This window comes from Cardiocondyla obscurior, linkage group LG11 (assembly GCF_019399895.1).
Source record: "Cardiocondyla obscurior isolate alpha-2009 linkage group LG11, Cobs3.1, whole genome shotgun sequence".
NCBI classification, from domain to species: domain Eukaryota; kingdom Metazoa; phylum Arthropoda; class Insecta; order Hymenoptera; family Formicidae; genus Cardiocondyla; species Cardiocondyla obscurior.
In genome coordinates, this window is record NC_091874.1 from 4,990,265 (window position 1) to 5,006,632 (window position 16,368).

General features: G+C 38.2%; 1 protein-coding gene and 1 long non-coding RNA gene across 3 annotated transcripts in view; one reads left to right on the forward strand and one right to left on the reverse strand.

The window, feature by feature from the left end:
- Nucleotides 1-16,368, forward strand: part of LOC139106626 (uncharacterized) — a 110,969-nt gene that overhangs the window by 60,747 nt on the left and 33,854 nt on the right. The gene's annotated exons all lie outside the window — the stretch shown is intronic.
- The window catches only part of LOC139106620 (furin-like protease 1), a 162,097-nt gene that overhangs the window by 58,760 nt on the left and 86,969 nt on the right, over nucleotides 1-16,368 (reverse strand). The window lies entirely within an intron of this gene.

Consider the following 16,368-nt stretch of genomic DNA (forward strand, 5'->3'; position numbering starts at 1 on the left):
TCGAGACTACACGGCGACTCGTATTATCGAGAGCCGAAAGGAAACGCCGAGAAACCCTTCGGGTCTTCAGGGATTCAGGATGATAAATTCGCGCAGGAAGAGCTAACATTCAGAGCTTGATTCCGGTCGCGGACCGGACACCGGGGCAAGACGACATTTCCGGTAGGACACCAAGTCTGACTTCCGGCATTCAATTTCCGAAAATCACGCATACACGACATTGTCAATCAAAGGATATAAATGACAAAACATACAGGAATAAGTATTTTATATTACACGTAAAAAATCAAACATTATTGCGTGGAAACAGGGAGTAATAATTAAGATAATTTAAAAATTAAAAGTGGTTTATTTTCTGGATGTTATTCTTTTCAGTTTTCGCAAACTAAATTAAAACATTTTTTTTAGCTGTCCATTATTAATGTCTAATTTATTCTTTACCAAGATTGAAGTATGATATTGTAAATAGTTAATTAAGATCATAATTTTCGTCATTCAACGTTGAAAGCAATGAAGTCATAGCTGACGCTTGAAAAATAGCTAGAACGATTTTTTATCTGTTGAGTGACAGCAATAATATCGAAGTGCGCAGGTTTCTTAGCATCAGCTGAAAAATAATGGTTTCTACTTGGCAAATCTTCATGCATTTTTCCGCCGCTCAACAAACGATTGGCCGTGACTCGTATGTACATACAATGATTCGTTATGATCTTAGATATATTACGTTAATTTTGTAATATTGTAGACCGAATTAATGAGACCATAGAACCAAGTATAATATACCCACACATAATTTAATTTTAATATTTCATTATATTTGAGAGGTAATTTTTTCTCATTGCGTATTTATTGCAAAATTAATTAACGTTAGGCTTAAAAGGTTTCCCAATTAATACAATATTCTGTTACAGACAATGATTAAATTTTCTTTAATTAAAAAAAAAATAATTTTAGAAATATTTTATAATACTAAACATAATAAAGTGCACATCAATTATTTTTGCTTTTTCTACGTTAAGAAAATTGTTTCGCATTTAATAACATTAGCGATAAAGTACAAACGTATGTATCTTACATACTTTGCAATTTAAACACTGTTTCTCTAAATGTAATTTATATATTAATTTAAACATTAGATATACCCGTTTTTCTACACAGATTGCGTAAAATATAAACGATTGATCTAATCGACGAATACCGTAATCTATTCATTTAAATTAATATTTGATAAAATTATTATTCAGCGCGTAATTTCTTTTATAACATGCTAAATTGAATTTTGGTAGTATGAACTTGCCGCGGACCGTGCGGGTAACACGAGCGGACTCTGGTGGAGTACTAACGTATTACTACATACTGGCGTCGCGACTCGCGACAGCATTACTGCTGTCAAATTATTACTTCTGCCTCGGTGTTCGAACTATCGACACGTAACGGAGACGCTTATATTATATCCAAGGAATCCCGCGGAAGTGGAGGACTCAAGGACATAATTCAACGTGATTCATCTTCTCCTACCAATTCTGCACACGAGGACAGCATCTGTAATCGTCTCTTTTTCTTGTAACGTAATTTAGACCCCCCTCATATATATGTACGTGCATTAAATTCGCGTCTTTGGGCAGAAAATTAATTGTCGTCGAGTACAGTCAGAGCTCGAGAGAGACTTGATTGACGCGAATCGCGATAAATTCGTTAGCCGTACGTTCGTGAAACAGTGAGAGGCCTAAAAATGCCTTGTGATAATATATTATTATATCATAATTAGCGAGTGCAAGAGTCGGCCGCGCGGGCGGCGCAGGGAGCGCGGCGAGGGGAAGCCATGTTTTCTCTCTTTCTTTCTCCCGCGCTCGAGCAGTTCACACGCACGAAGGAGACGCTCCGTCTGTATCGGAAGCATCCCGCAGCATTGTTAAGCTAGAAGACGTAATCCAGCCTGATTGATCCTCTCTCATCATACCTCTGTACGTGGAGAGTACCAAAAACCAGCTTCTTTTCCTGTAACGTAAGTTAAATCCTCATATATGCGTGCAGTAGAGTCGCGTCTCCGGGCCGAAAATTAATTGTCGGTACAGTCAGAACTCGAGAGAGCTTGCTTGTATGACGCAAATCGTGACAAATCCGTTAGTCGTACGTTCGCGAGATAATGAGAGGCCTAAAAATGCCTTGCGATAATATATTATTTTATTATAATTAGCAAGTGCAAAAGTCGGCCGCGCGGGCGGCGCAGGGAGCGCGGCGAGGGGAAACCATGTTCTCTCTTTCTCCCGCGTTCGAGCAGATCACACGCACGAAGGAGACGCTCCGTCTGAATTGGAAGCATCCCGCAGAATCGTTAAGCTAGAAGACGTAATCCAGCCTGATTGTTCCTCTCCCATCATATCTCTGTACGTGGAGAGTACTTAAAATCATCTCTTTTTCCCGTAACGGTAAGTTAAATCCTTATATATGCGTACTTAAAATTCGTGTTTCTGGGTCGAAATATATTCATCGCTTAGTACTGTCTAAACTCAGACGTAAGGGAACTTGATTGACGCGAATCAAAACTTATTCAATAGCCATACGTTTGTGAAACAGTAAGAGGTATAAGCATTCTCTAAGATAACATATTATTACTTTCTAGGATGCAAGAGCAGGCGTCGGCTACGCAAATACGTATGTACACAGTTCGTGGGGTGTACATATACATAATCCTGGAATATTCTGCCGACCGGTTAGCTGGCCCAATTTTCGTACGCTTCATGTAGGTTCGGGACTCAGCGGTGTGGGCGCGGGGAGCGCGGGCAGAGCAGGGAGAGTGGGGAGCACTGGGAGAGTAGGGAGAGTGGGGAGCGCAGGGAGAGCTAACGCTGCGTGTTAGCGGCGGCGGCGGCTCATTCCCTCTCCACTCTGTCTCCAGCGTTTACTCATACGTACAACGTAGTTCGTGCGGCGGGCGGTGTGCACGTGCAAGCGGAGGAATGTGTGACCGGCCGCCCGCTATCAACACGTGCAAGGTGAGTTAAAGGTATTACGCACTGATGAATACTTCGAACTGAATATTTACTGCGATTCGGTCTTCACGATTGTTAATGTATACGCATACGATCTCGTCGCGATAAGTGGCTTAATATTCTGTAAAGCTAACGAGTTAATTATTTTTTGTTTCAGTTTTTGGAGATGCAAAAGAGGATCGACGTACATCCGGCGAAGGCAGATCAGCCCGACAACTCATAAACGTCCTGAAAGGAGGAAGCCCAAGAAGGGTATTCTACACCTGTAAAGCAACCTCAGGGTAAGCATCAGTTTTTTTTAGAGTTAATTAGTTTAGTTTTTTTTTTGATAACTTTTTTATTATTAATTTTAATTAAATTTAATAAATATCTACAATATAATTTATTTATTTATTTGTTACAGTTCAATAAAGTTCAGTGAGAAGTGAAAGTGCGTGGAAGGATGACTCGTCACGACGTCGCAACTGAGAGGAGGAGCAGGCCCAGGAAGGGTATCCTGCCCCGGCGGAGCAACTGTTAGGTGAGTTATAATTTTTTTTTTTTAGATAAATTTGTTAATTATATTATTAATATATAACTTTATTTTTACTTACTGAATTAAAAAATTAATCTCTACAATAATTTTTTTAATTTTATGTTACAGCCACCGGCAGTATCTTCAACTCCGCTGATTCTTCAGAACGGTGAGTCACATCAATTCATAAATTTTTGCGAAAATTATCCGAATAAAGTGTAACCTTTAATTTTTTTGATTAAAAAGCAAAAACGCGTATAAAATAATAATACAAAAAAAAAATCGCGCGATTTAAATGTAATATATATAAATTCGGAGCAATACCCGATCTTAATAACGGTTCATTCTCGATTACGTAAACGAGCTTCCATGAAAAGATTATTTTGTCGGTAAGCTAATTCCTAACGACACGATCGTGCAAGAAAAGCATTAAGCAGCGCATCTTATCCTCGCACTTACCCCATACCTGCCGGAAAATTATTCTAAGTGCTGACCTAAGTGTTCCACCTAAGTGGATTACTCGGATCTATAAACTATGTGCCGCGAGCGATGAAAAATCCTGTACAGCGTTTTACGCAAATCGTATTGTATAATCATATCTGCATGGGAAAGACATTGCGTCGTTAAGTCCAAGTATGACGCTTGACATCGATTTAAAATCGATTACGACACTTACTGGCGCATCTATGCATTCGCGATCAAAGATGCCGTAGATTAAAAAAAAAATTGTCCGCGCATTGTTTACGGTAAAAATATTTTTTATCGCTGGATCCGAAATAAAAGTGAAAAATATCATTATTCCTTTAAACCTAACTTCAAAACTTTTGTTTTTATAATTTGATAAACGTTCGTAATTAAAAAGCGCTTTGAGAACTGCCGAGCGTTTTCGTTTTTTTCACAATGCAGAGTTTAATAAGAGTCAGCATTCGGAACCTGTTTGTCGATTAAATTAGAAGACGAATAAAGCAAACTTAAAGAGCTCTTAAGAACAGTTGTTTTTAATGTAATTATTCGCGGCTTATCCGTTCAAGCAATCATTTCTCTTTCTTTTCTAACTAATTTTCGTGATTTGAGATAGCCAGTGAGAATTGCGTCGCCGCGGTTAAATCAGATTAATTGCTAAATGACACTGACGAATCAAAGGTTATCTCTTACGGTCATCAAGCTAATCCCAGCGAAGCCAGTTCAGATTTTTACTTAACGTTTCTCGCTCTCCGTTTTAATGAAATGAAACGAAAATAATTGTCAAGATAATACCATGTTCCCATTAATCTTTTCTTCTACTTCTCAAGCATTGAATAATTTCAGCCGTTAAATCTTAACTAAGAAAATATTCTCTCATTCTTTTTTCTCCGTACTTTTCCTTTTTTTTATTTAACGTGTAATGTAATGTCTTATTTAACACGCAATTTTACGTTGCATCGAAACTTTTATTCCTCGAGAGTACTTTTCTTACATTCTTGCACATTCTATTCTCATCTTTTTGTTTCCCGTTCACTCGTGCGCCATTATCACGCTCATTCGCTAACTCACAAGTGTATACGTTTGTAGACCCAGGTATAATACAATTGTTTCGAATCGCAACGGGACTACTCGCACCGTGTATCGCCGTGCAATATTAAAATAATCGATTGTTTCGTTTTACCTCATATATTGGGCCACGGACTAGAACGATACCCGCGAGTTACATCGACCGATTTTCCATTTAATCCTAGAAGCTGATTTAACGGGTGTACATTTGTTACGGGCATTAGGCGTGCTCATTATTTATCGCGGACCGATAAATTCCGCCGCGGAAGTGGGTGTTTAATTTTACACGCATCCGAGAGCAATAATTGGAGGATGAAAAAGCCCCTATAGACAATCATTCGTGCGTATTTATCGAAAACGGATAAGCCATCGAAAGATTTCAAAATACGAGTTTACAATGCTTTATTGATTAGGAATAATGCCATTATCGAGGAATAAATTTTGCTTCTGCGAACGCGGCAGTAGTTGACGATTTTAATTGCGTTCAGGGGAATCGTTTTCCGTAATCTACGTTATCTGGATATATTTTTCAAGACAGCCAAAATTTGCATTTGGTGTTACTTTTACTACAGAGAAATTAAATTTAATTAATATCAGCTTGGAGAAGTAAACTATTTTTTTTATATATAAAAAAAAATTAATTTTGTGAGATATGCCGAAAATAAACGTTATCAATCAAACTTCACAACGTTGAAATCAATTTAATCGTTCCGTCAGCTGCAAATATAATTTATGATCCTACATAGAACATAAATTATGCTACCGAAGTAGCTCAATTACTTCGATAATTAGAATGTAATAGTATACCGTAATGCGCCGCAGTAGTTACATTAAAACTTTTTTTTGTCTATTAAATTAATTTGATAAACAAAACGGTAACTTGCAGCTACAGTTACGACACTAAATAATTATGTGTGATTTACGGTGAACGGTAGCGCGAGATGCAACGGAATACACGCATTTAAATTGCAAATTCTAGATTCATAGCAGTTACACGCGCCAGATCGGAACTTAAAGTTAAATATACAGAGCGTCCCAAGAGTCAGTCGGCGCGCTGTGTCCTATTAACGAGAGATGGACTACGCTCCGAATCGATCTTAAATCTTCCAGAACGGGATTGTCTAGGCATTCGTTGCGCGTCACTTGCCCTCGATCCTCAAAAATGTTCACGTAGAATCAGATTTCATCCTTGTCGGCGTTCTATTTCGGATTCGGCACGGAATGCAGCACCGATTGAACGAAACGGAGTTTCCGCTCGCGCGAACGCTAACAAATCGATTGGTTAGTTCCCCCCATTTTTCGAGTTAGGTTTTTTTTTCTCCTCCCCCTCTTTGGAAATATGTCGAGCGAATCAACTACATAACTGTGTACTCGAACGGCGAGTAAAACTGAATTTAGCGCGCGCTAGGTAAGCGATTTTGTAGATGATAGCCCCGGCTTGAACAATGCACGCCGCCGTGCTAGCGTTAAAACAATCGTTAACCCCATTAAAACGGGACACGCGTTTGCCGGGACATGCAATAGTCTAGATTATTGATATGCAATTATCCAGATTATCGATGTGATAATTGCGCCGACGCGAGACGAATTCGCGGATATTAGTCATGCTGGCATACTACAGGATTAGTCCTTTAATCCTTTCGCTTTAACGGATAGTAGATATTCTCTGCATAATATTATCATAATTATAATTTTCGCATTAGTGTCGTAATGAGCGTTTAATATTTATGTACACTTTAATAATGCCTATTGTAAGCGATTTACACACCAAAGTGGTAAATGTACGTAAAACATAACGCGCAGAAACAGTAAAATACGCCCGAGTAAAGGAGATACATATCGAAGATAAAGAGGCTGTCTGTAATTTTTAAATTGTTTATATTAAAGTCTTACGGCGGAACGGTAATTTGAATAAAGTTTCGTCGGGTTCTATGCGAGCGACAAGGTTCATCGGCCGCTTTGACGTGGACAGAATTGAGAAAAAGGGGTGGGGGGAGGGCGGGAGGGTGTTTGACACGGGCCTCGTTACGTGCGAGACGAGACGCGAGGGCATACGTCTCCCTTTACCGCGTGGCGGTCGTTCTATTCTAAAGTGTCACCCTTTCTCCCGGGATGACATCGTCCCGGACACTTTCTCGTGACAGACAGCGCGCAAAAACCACTTGTCAAGCGCCGCGACGCACCTGCATGCAGCCGGGATGCATGAAAAATGCAGCCGCGTGTACAGCATCCAAATCCCTCCGAAACCGTGCGGCGCTAGGATACAGCTCATCGAAAATTTAGAAAGGACTCGGCGCTCGTCCCGCGTAACGGCACACACGTAGCTAGATTCATAGATTATGAATATGAGATAGGTGAGAGGAATCAAAAGCGCGATCGAACTCGCGGAAGACTGCAAAACGAGCTTTTGTTTAGCGGCACGTGAAAGAGTCCCGGCGTTACGTCTCGTCTCTCAGGTCACTCGATATTTCCACGAGCTAATCTTAATTAATTACCGGGCTTTTAATTTGCGTCCGCATAGCGCGGGGTAAACAGACCGACGTAGATGCACCGAGAAAGCAACAATAATTCAAGTGTAGCCCGCGATGAAAAATCGAGAGAACTACGCGGATCGTGACTAGCATGCGGATGCTCGGTTCCCGTCGCCTTCTCCGACTATAACGCGACCGTACGTCCTTGTCAGCGACATATTCACTTTAGTCAAGACCCCGGGATCTTGCTGCTGACAATGCTTTATGGAGCCGCGCAAAGCGCGGTGCCGTTACCGCCATGAACGTACGTCGACGTTGTCGTCGTCACCGTCGGCTCTTTGTTCACCGAACACCGTAAACGCGCGGCCGTAAAATCGGCCTAGGATTTACGAGGATGAGAATGTGCGCGCGAGAGAGTGGCAATCACCTCGCATATATTGCTCATTCGCCAATAGGCATTTATTTTCGTTTTAGTCCAACGTAGGTAGATAATTAACTCGTACTTTGAAAATGGTAATTGCTCAGGTGTAATAATCTCTCTCTCTCTCTCTCTCTTTTTCTCTATTTTTTTTTAAGTATATTACGAAAGTACATATTAATTTTTTAACTTACTTTACGAAATACGATGCAAAAATTTCTAAGATCGAAAATAATTATCCTCTTTTATTTTAACTACGAAAATGATTATGGTATTATCAGCTACTGCTATTTATTTCGAACGCCACCATATGGCAAGGCTGTCTTATAATGCAATTTCACAAATGGCGTTGTGCAAATGTGCATCGTGCAATATCTACTTCGGACCGAGAACGGAAACTTTATGTAAAACGATCGGATGCGAAAGTGCGCTTCTGATAACTTCGACTTTCTAGATCGCTCTAGCTTTTTCACTGTCGTATCTTCTTTTATTCGCTCCATTTAGCAATACCCTCGCAACGATAATCCTTCATGAAGAGTTCCGTAAACAATTTTTTATACAGAAAGGAAAATTTTAGCATAATGTAAAAATTGCATCAATATCTCTCGTGGCAAATGTTCTATGTCAATAATCGTGCTTTTTAAAGTTTTCAACATGCACGGAGCAGAGTTCAAATACGACGCACGTATTTCTGATAAGCGGTTACGCGGTATGGTTTACATTTTCGGATGGTAATTCATAATAATTTTGAACACGTACGCTGAACCGGTAGCATTACACAAAGCCCATTTTAACTAAAGCAGAAATATGTTCTCATGTTAAAATTCATTTCCGAGTGGAAGAGCCCCAAGCTTTCCTTGTAAGAATATAGAAAATTATTTATGTCCATAACTTTTAAGTAATAAGTAATATAATGATTTTTTATTATCATTTTTTAAGAATATTTCTTTTAATTCTCTAATAAACAGTATGATGCTCGTTAAATATTAGAACAGTGTCAACTGCATAAGAACCCTGTAATTAAATAAACTATTTCGCTTCTTTGATAGTCGTGTTTTTTCGCTGGAGATTCGAGCGTTACGAAAGTTTTGTCTTTGAACTTTAGCTACGTAAGTTGAACACTTGCACCGTAAGAGCCAAACTTGCCTGTCAGAGACCATGCTCGCGTTTTTATCTTATTTATTTCCTGGGGACCGGGGTCAATTGCAGCGAGTGTTCTTCACATGACTAATAAACTTTGAGACTCACCTGCAACATAAAGAAAGATAGAATTCGATTAGTTTAACAGACACTATATGTATAGCTGCTTTGTTAGAATTTAATTAAATTGAAAAAAATTAAGACCGCAATATTATTTTATATTAATTTAACAAAATTAATTTTTTTAATTCTAAACGCATCAATATGTTTTCTGCATTTTAATTTTAAAATTTTCGCCATGCGTTTGCTGTCGCATCACTTAAAGTCCGGTGGGGTGATGCGATGCCGAGTAATGTATACTCATTAAATATTCAACAAGGACTTCTTAATGACTGTAAAAGCCGGAGCACTCTGCACTTCGATCCGTAAGATAAACGTCTTCTTAAAATGCATCTTCAAATGCGTTGACATCTTTATTTCGTTCGCCCCCTTTCATTTTTACACTACTCTAAAAAAAGGGATCCGCGCCCCTCGCAGCAATAACGGCTCTGACGGCTCGCGATGAATATTGTTTTACGAAAGTTGCGTGTTTACTTGCACTTTACATTAAACGTGCTCGAGCAAATATTATCCTGCTTTGAATATTTATGGGAACAAAGAGACTCTTGCCGGTTTTATTCGGTGTCGCGCTTCGAAAGAGGATGCTGGAATATTTCGCATATTTCACAATATTCTATTTATTCACCTATTTGCCCAATGAATGTGCGAAATGTGATAAAAAATAACTCTCGTTTTTCGTATTCCCTGTTATTTTTCATTGTAACGTTTAATATGAAATATTTTCATGCTGTTAAGAAATTTTTATTAACGCGTATTTACTCTGCAATGAGCTTTAATTAAGTATTCTTGAGAAAAGTAAAATGCTATTATGTAATTACGTATTACATAAAATTATATAAATATTTAATTTAAAAATGTGATATTCATATACTTTTTAAAAATAGCAAACTTGTTTGTGATTTAATTTATAATATTTTGCTTCAAACGCAATAGAATTTGAATAAACTTGCCTCGCACGTGAATTAGAATAAGCTAGCATTGATTAAAAATATTAATATGATCGTGACTCGGATAGACTAATTTCGAAACGATGGCGAACAGTTACGCGGTTACGTTCACGTTAAGTAATCAGCGGCAATATGGTGGGAGCCCGTGTGACAATTTATGGAATAGATAATTTCGGCATTCGCCTGCAAGTTATTACGTTCTCATTAGCGTCCCACGCAAGTTGCTCGCGCTCGCGTTTGACTGATTAACAGTCGTCGACGTCGTAACCATTGGCAATGGTCGTGATTAGTCGTGATTCATTTCCATAACGACGATGCGCATGCATAGACAAATCAAACCAATCTTTGCATTTAGTCACATTGTCCAGGCATTTATAGGCGTGTGTAATGTAATCTTTATCCGGATGATTATCATTTAAAAAAATATATATATTATATATATACGCGTGAACTTTTTAAAGTAAAACTATTGAACCTTGAATTTGAAACAAACGTAACAATAGATATCTCTCGGTGGACTGGAAATGTCTATACCGTCGTCAATTGCCGGAGCGGATCTGGTTCGTTGATTCAATTGAACCGAGATAATTAGATTGTTAGTTTATTTGTTGAATAGAGCAACCTGTTTGTTACACGAAAAGCATAGAATTTCAGTAGATGATTATCGATTTTATTAAAGGCAAAATTAATTACAAACACGGCGATGAAGATTAAAAAACAGAACCATTTCTATTGCCGCAAAAATAATTTTTAATTCATTACAATAACAGCGGCACATTCATGTTGAATTAAGTTTGTTCAAAGCGCGAAAAATATAATTGTTTGTAAAGAACTTAGATGAAAACTTTAAGTACCATATTTATCAGAACGGAGGGTTTAATATAATAAATAAATTTATCGTGTTTACGGTAGCATCAAAAAGCGCCACGCGGAAGTTTCCGTCGGCGAAATTGTAGACTGGCCCTCGTACGAAATGATACCGCCAGGATCCGTTAATTTTGGTCCACGAAATTTCATGAGATTCCAACTCAAACAAACTTTGACACGGGACTCCCATTTCGTGCGCAGTCACGGCGCTATATTACCCCGCGTACCCGAAAGTAATAACGCCACGTTGGAATTTTGCTGCTGCAACGCAAGCGACGCACCGCAGAGGCCGCATTATCCGCAAGAGATCGCGTCAAACTGTCCTCATCTGTTAAAACCGCGATCCATATTGGTTTCTCCGAGTTGCTAATTATTTATCTTTAAGTTTTGCCCGCCATAGTCAACGTGTAACGCGCAATTAATACCTTAGTTGCGATCGATAATTTAATTTAGTTCGAACGACACACGGTACATGAATAGTGCACTTCGCACATCGTGGAAAATCGCACCCAATATGTAATTCAGTAATGTTATAAATATATCGATTTATTTTAATTTCACACCGCGTTTTCCAGATGCAAAATGAAAAATGCAATATTTACGAATTAAGTTAATTGTTTGCCGCGCTACGAAAAAAAAAGAAAAAAGAAACAATTGGCTCGTAATTAACCGACATTGTCAAATTCCGCATTACATCCGGATTACACGTTATTACGATGTATTACATTATGCTACTGTTAAATTGAACGAAAATTAGTTGCAACATTTCAACGAGGGGTCTACACACGCGCCGGTCGCGATTGTCATGAATGAAACAAATGCTTCACCTTTTGCCGAGTACCTTTCATTTGGCGCGCACATCCATTATTCTTATACCATTCGTTATACTACGTCACAGTACAAATTCGCATGGGGACGAACGTTGGGGTGCGGTTCCGCAACTCGTAATGCTAACAGGGGTGCGTTAATGCGGGTCCGACGGTAATAAAAATACGAAGGGTGCCCTTTCGACCTTTCTGCCTTCTGCTTCCTTGCTCGGCCTTTTCGTTAATTTCATCAAACGGAACAAAGAAGCCCGAGAAACTGGGGGGGTCGCTCGTACAATTTTGGACCGGGCACGCATACGTACTTTCTCATTTACGTGACAAAAGTGAAATGGTTCTGTTGTTTCGCGAAATAAATTTAAAAGATAAAAACTAAAGGTATCATAATTTTGAAATTTTTTCTTTAATAAAAACACATACCGGTTTAACAATCGACTGTAACTTCCAATTTTTTAATCCTGTTTTTATTTAATATTTTTACAACTTTGCGAATTCCATTGTTTTTTTGATACTCTCGCGTATGCGAAATGTAATTTATTGTTTCAAACGACTTATTTGTTACAATGCAAGTGTTTCCTCGACGAGAAAACGTTTACAGCTTTTAACTATTGTAGTTAAACCGATAATCAATCTACCGATAATTACTCGATACAGTTCAATTCGAATTTATAACGCGTAAATGTCACGGCAATTAAAGTAAACGGCTGCGAGATATGAAGCACCTCTCCAAATATTTCGAGCAGTTGATTTCTGCGCGCGGGAGTTACAAACTCGGCTCTTTAATTATAACTCTTAATTGTAGAACTTTCTATCACGTTTCCTGCTCCTTGGATAATCTCGACTTTCGTTAAAATTGCCGTTTCAAGTGATACGCCACTCAGACAATCTACCCTCAAGAGCTCATGTAACATTTTATTATATCCTTTGATTTGTTTTTGCTTTAGTAAATGTTTTAATGGTTCCAAATTCTTTTTCAGTCTCTAAAACACAAATTAGTTATTGCCATTTATATCAGAATTATGAAAGCAGAAATAATCTTTACGATAGAAGACAGGTCTCCCTAAAAATCCCTTCAAGTTGTAGTTGTTCGGGCGAAAATAAGCTGTTCCTTTAACATAGAACTGTTTTTCGTAAAATGTTTTAATAAAAAACACTTTAAATGTTTTTGACAATATATTTTTAGCTCTTGTTTGACTTTTGTGAATATAATATCACAACTAAAATATCGGTACGTTTCATGTATGCGCAAAGTTTACCGTACAAAATATCACATTTTTAAGCATAAATATTCATGCGCGACATTTTATGTAACTCGTTACATAAATAAGTTAATACATTTCCTAATAGAAAATTAGAGTTTTATTTGAGGTAGCGTTATATTTAATTGTCACCGATGTAATTTTAATTTGAAAGTTTTTTTTCTCCGTTTAAAATACGAAAGTTAAATATTAAATTGAAACAAATTACAAAGCAGGCGTAAATGAAAGGTCAAAGATTTTTCTAAACTCATTAAAAATAACCTTCGTGGCGGTGCGCTAATTTGTAAGATCATCCACGTTTTCAGAAAGTTCTTGGAGAAGAACTTTACTTTGATAGCTCAGAACTTTATCACAGCCACAACTTTTCCCATTTTATTACGAGACCCTTTTATCAAGTTAATAGCGTCTCAAAGCTCGTTAATACAACCAGATGTTAGCATATTTAATTCCAATCTATTTTTAAAAAAAAAAGATGACTTCTGTTAGTAAAAAAATTCTTCTCTCGCGAATCATATCTTTTTGCCGACGTTTTATGAAATAACGTTGAGAATGTAACTGATTTTCACTTCTTTAATGTCTTTTTACTCGTACTCGCGGTCATATTTTCCGATTAGCACGAAGATTATACGCCACGAGAGCAGACGGAATAGTAAATGCTTCTTAACTTATTAAACCACGTATATATACATATATCCGCTGGATTTAATGTTGACATCGTTGCAGTTCTTATCCGTGTTTAATAATTTTAGTCGGTCGTGAAAATACTGAGCAGGGCATCTGATCTGCGTTTCCATAACAAGTTAAGCTTTGACATCTTATGATTTATGATGACGACGAGCAATTTTTCATCCGAGTTTCGCTGCACCTTGTCCGTGGCAGTACGTCATATTTTGTCACCGCTTGTTTGTTCTTACGAAGTGCACGATCGACAACGTAAACTCGAAGACATACGTAATCCTCTTAAAATGTGGAGTACCGAATTCGAAGGTATTTAATTAATTCGACGGTTTTCACTACAATTCGTCTCGAGAGGGTATCAAGGGGATATCTGAGCGTAAAAATATAATTATTCCCGCGGTTCTCGCGACATCATGCAATTTCGTTTTTAATAATGTAGGCAAATTGCCGCGATAGCTCGTTAGTTTTGCTACGCGAAGCTCCGTAATATCGGCCACATTATGAGCGCATTGGAGGCTTCTCGTGTACAAGGTGTCTCATAAGATCTGGTTTTTAATATCGCATTATCGTCGTAACGAGCGCTCGATAAGCGCTCGGCGAAGAAAGAGTCCGTTCCGAATTAGATCAGGAAGATGATTTTGCCGCTAAAGTCTGATATTTAATGAGCGTCCTGCATAAAAGCGATCGATATCGGTATAATGCGGTGGCAATAAGTAATACTAAAAACTTTGATGCATTAGCGTAGTAAAATAAATGTTTGTGGAATTTAACGGGGATTGATTCTTTCAATATAATTTGTAAAAATGTTTGATTAATGGCGTCGATAAAAAATTATAAAACTTGCATAAATTAATGTTAAATTTTTTACATTATACTTTGCTTAAACTTTTTTTTTATTTTTTTTTGTAGTAATATTTAATATAGGTGCCAAGTTACTAGTTATCAAAGTTTTATCAATCGAGTTTTGGTCGTTTTCATAAAAATAGAATTGTTAAAATCGGCATTTGCAATGATTGATATGTCGATTGTTTCGACAGCTAACAGCCGTAGTATTAAATAACTAAAATTTTTAGGTACTCACGATTTTATAAAATAAACTTTAACGTGATGCAGGACGATTGCCTTTCTATACACACAGAAATTAATACTAAGTAAATCGAGTCTTAGACAAAATTTATTTATAAATGTCAAATACTGAAATAATTATCGACAGATGTTTATTTTAATTACCGTATACATTAACCTGTTTGTATATGACAGAAACACGGTACATTGAGCAACGCTCTTGCCGTCGAAACTTCGGTAGTAAGTAGCGCGAGTGTATCAAGTGTCAGACACAATTACGTGTAGGAGTTGCGAGTATCGGTTCGTAATTGCTGAGAATCTCTATTCGAGATAACCTGTTGGACTTCGATTAAATGCTTTACAACATCGTAGGTGACAACTGAGCCCTTAAACGTTTCACGTAGAAACGTACATCTTCCGTAGAAACGAAAATTGTAATTAACACAAAATTTACACCTCGCGTATTTAGACGTATTAAATTTATTTCTGCTATTTCCTCAAGTCTAGTTTGAGCTCACGTTCGTAGGCTTTATTTCGTATTGAAGGTAGCTGGTTAATTTGCGAGATGATGCACGCAGCATCTAAGAAATACAATTCCAAACTTTATCTCTATAGAAGCACATAAATCCGGGCGTGTGTATCTTTACCCCTTTTCCTACCCCGATGCGCTCTTGTTATCGGCGATGTGTTGTACATGATCCCGTTTGGCACGTGATCACGACAGCGACTTCTGTAACAGTACAAGTCGGCTGTCTCGTAACAGAACTTACCGAGGTATCTATCTATCCCGCGCGCCCGCATTTTCACGTGGAAGGCATACCTATTTCCAGTTCGCCGTCACGATTTGCATTTCGCGCACGAAGATATCTCCCGCAGATGCAAAACTAGATGCGCATCAAACTTGATTCTCTACCGCTCTTACAGACTGTCACGGGGTTATATCGGAAGTTGAAGTCGCGCTCGCTTCGGCGGAAAACTTGACAGTGAGAACTTCGACGTAATCCCGAGATTCCGCGAGAATCCTCTCGGCCGAAGTTTCATAAGAGTGCAAATAGCATTTTTACCGCGCTCGTTTTTTTTTTTCCTTTTTTTTCCTTTTTTTACCGAGAATTCTACTTAAAAAGAATTAATTAGCATTCACGAAAGAAGTATAATAACGCCGGTTAGAATCTAATAGATAATTGTAAATTCTCAAGCGATATTCTCGCGTGCAAATAATAATTACATGCACAAGACATTTATAGCAATAGGCGTGTGTTCTACAGTAAAATTAAAGACGCTTTTTTTTCAGTTTTTATTGCCACTCTTATCGCAGTTTCCGCGTAAACCGGCGCGCTCCGACAAAGCTCGGAGTAGAAAGGTAAAGAGAATTAAAAGGTATCTCGCTGGGGAGTTCCAGGTTCTCGCAAATTAAGTTTCGCGCTAAACGCGTCGCTTCCCGACACTCTTAGTCGTGAAATTCACTGCACGAAGTGTGCACCCGTCCGCCGGCCAGATCCGCCGATACGAGATTTTTCGAGCTTCTCAGTATTAATGACACGT